The 2,516-nt window shown below is 44.5% G+C and overlaps 1 pseudogene; it reads left to right on the top strand.

Moving 5' to 3' along the window:
• Window positions 1–1,380, top strand: part of LOC108513567 (60S ribosomal protein L12-like) — a 7,090-nt pseudogene extending 5,710 nt beyond the window's left edge.
• The last annotated feature ends 1,136 nt before the right edge of the window (window positions 1,381–2,516 follow it).

The raw sequence follows: 2,516 nt of genomic DNA, 5'->3' as shown, positions 1-2,516 counted from the left end.
TGGGGGACGGAGCAAGACTCCGTCTCAAAAAAAAAAAAAAAAAGAAAGAAACTTAAAAATAAAGGCTGGGCACAATGGCTCACGCCTGTAATCCCAGCACTTTGAGAGGCTGAGGCAGGTGGATTGCCTGAGCTCAGGAGTTTGAGACCAGCCTGGGCAACATGGTGAAACCCTGTCTCTACTAAAATACAAAAAATTAGCAGGGCGTGGTGGCATGCACCTGTAATCCCAGCTACTCGGGAGGCTGAGGCAGAATTGCTTGAATCCGGGAGGACGAAGTTACAGTGAGCCAAGATGGCGCCACTGCACTCCAGCCTGGGTGACAGATCAAGACTCCATCTCAAAAAATAAATAAATAAATAAATAATAAAATAAAATATTTAAAAATAGAAAAAGCTGATAGAATAAGGATATAAAGAAAAAAATAATTTTGTACAGTGGGTTTGTGTTTTAAGCTAAGTGTTATTACAAAAGAGTCAACATTTTATAAAATTTTAAAGCTTATAAAGTCTTTTGGTTTTCAGCTTGGAGGAAGACACAGTGCAACTTTCTTCTGTTGTCCCAAATCCAGGTTCATCTGACACCAGCTGCCTAAGTTCAACCCCAGTGAGATCACATTCATACACCTGGGGTGTACTGGGGGTGAAGTCAGTGCCACATCTGCACTGGCTCGCAAGATCAGCCCCCTAGGTCTGTCTCCAAAAAAATTGGTGATGATATTGCCAAGGCAATCGGTGACTGGAAGCCTATGAGGATTACAGTGAAACTGAGCAGAACAGACAGGCCCAGATTGAGGGGGTACCTTCTGCCTCTGCCCTCATCATCAAAGCCCTCAAGAAACTGCCAAGCAGCAGAAAGAAACAGAAAAACATTAAACACAGTGGAAATAACACTTTTGTTGTTGTTGAGACAGTCTCACTCTGTAGCCCAAGCTGGAGTGCAGTGCCGCAATCTTGGCTCACTGCAACCTCCGCCCCCCAGGCTCAAGTGGTTCTCATGCCTCACCCTCCCTAGTAGCTGGGACTACAGGTTCGCCTCACCACACCTGGCTAATTTCTTTTATTTTTTAAAGTATAAATGGGGTTTCACCATGTTGCCCAGGGTGGTCACGAACTCCTGAGCCTGAGCTCAGGCAACTGATCCACCTCGGCCTCCCAAAGTGCTGGGATTACAGGCATGAGCCACCACACCTGGCCCGGAAATAACACTTTTGGATCGTCAGCGTTGCCCAGGTGTCAGTCTTTAGCCAGAGTACTCTCTGGAACTGTTGAAGAGATTCTGGGGCCTGCCCAGTCTGTGGGCTGCAGTGTTGATGGCCGCCACCCTCATGACATCATAGATAACATTAACAGTGGTGCAGAGGAATGCTCAGCTAGTTAAGAACCACAAAGGACAATATTTTAATAAAGGATCATTTGACAACCAAAAAAAAGTTTATAAGGTAAAAAAGTTACATTAAGCTAAATTTAATTTACTGAAGAAAGAAAAACATCTTTAATAAATTTAGTGTAGCCTATGTGATCAGTGTTTATAAAGTCTACAATACTGTAATGTCCTCAGCCTTCATATTCACTCACCACTCACTGACTGACCCAGAGCAGCTTCCAGTCCTGAAACCTCCATTTATGCTAAGTGCCCTATACACGTGTACCATCTTTTAATCATTTATACTATATTTTTACTGTACCTTTTATAGATTTTGATGTGTTCCTTTTTAAGATTTATTTGGGGCCAGGTGCAGTGGCTCACGCCTGTAATCCCAGCACTTTGGGAGGTCAAGGCGGGTGGATCATGAGGTCAGGAGATCGAGACCGTCCTGGCTAACATGGTGAAACCCTGTCTCTACTAAAACTACAAAAAAAAAAAAAAATTAGCCAGGCATGGTGGCGGGCACCTGTAGTCCCAGCTACTCGGGAGGCTGAGGCAGGAGAATGGCATGAACCCAGGAGGCGGAACTTGCAGTGAGCCAAGATTGTGCCACTGCCCTCCAGCCTGGGTGACAAAGGGAGACTCTGTCTAAAAAAAAAAAGAAAAAAAGAGCTGAGTAAGGTGGCTTACGCCTGTAATCCCAGCACTTTGTGAGGCCAAGGCAGGAGGATCACTTGAACTCAGTAGTTCGAGACAAGTTTGAACGATATAGTGAGAACCAATCTCAAAAAATAAAAATAAATAAACAGGGCCAGGGTGGTCGTTCATGCCTGTAATCCCAGCACTTTGGGATGCTATGGCTAGTCTTGAACTTGAGCCTTACTTGAGTCCAGGAGTTCAAGACCAGTCTGGACAATATAGTGAGAAATTTTTTTTACAAAAAAAATCAGCCAGTTCTGGTGGCATGCACTTATAGTCTCAGCAACTTGGAGGCTGAAGTGGGAGAATCACTTGAGCCAGGGAAGCGGGGGTTGCAGTCAGCTGAGATCACGCCACTGCACTCCAGTCTGAGAGACAGAGCAAGACCGTGTCTGGAAAATAAAATAAAAAAGAAGAAAGGAAAAAAAAAAAGGCTTTATGTGTTAGCG

The sequence above is a fragment of the Rhinopithecus bieti genome, unplaced genomic scaffold (assembly GCF_001698545.2).
Source record: "Rhinopithecus bieti isolate Rb0 unplaced genomic scaffold, ASM169854v2 scaffold_32047, whole genome shotgun sequence".
NCBI classification, from domain to species: domain Eukaryota; kingdom Metazoa; phylum Chordata; class Mammalia; order Primates; family Cercopithecidae; genus Rhinopithecus; species Rhinopithecus bieti.
The sequence above is the reverse complement of the archived record's forward strand: the minus strand, read 5'-3'. Positions and strand labels throughout refer to the sequence as shown.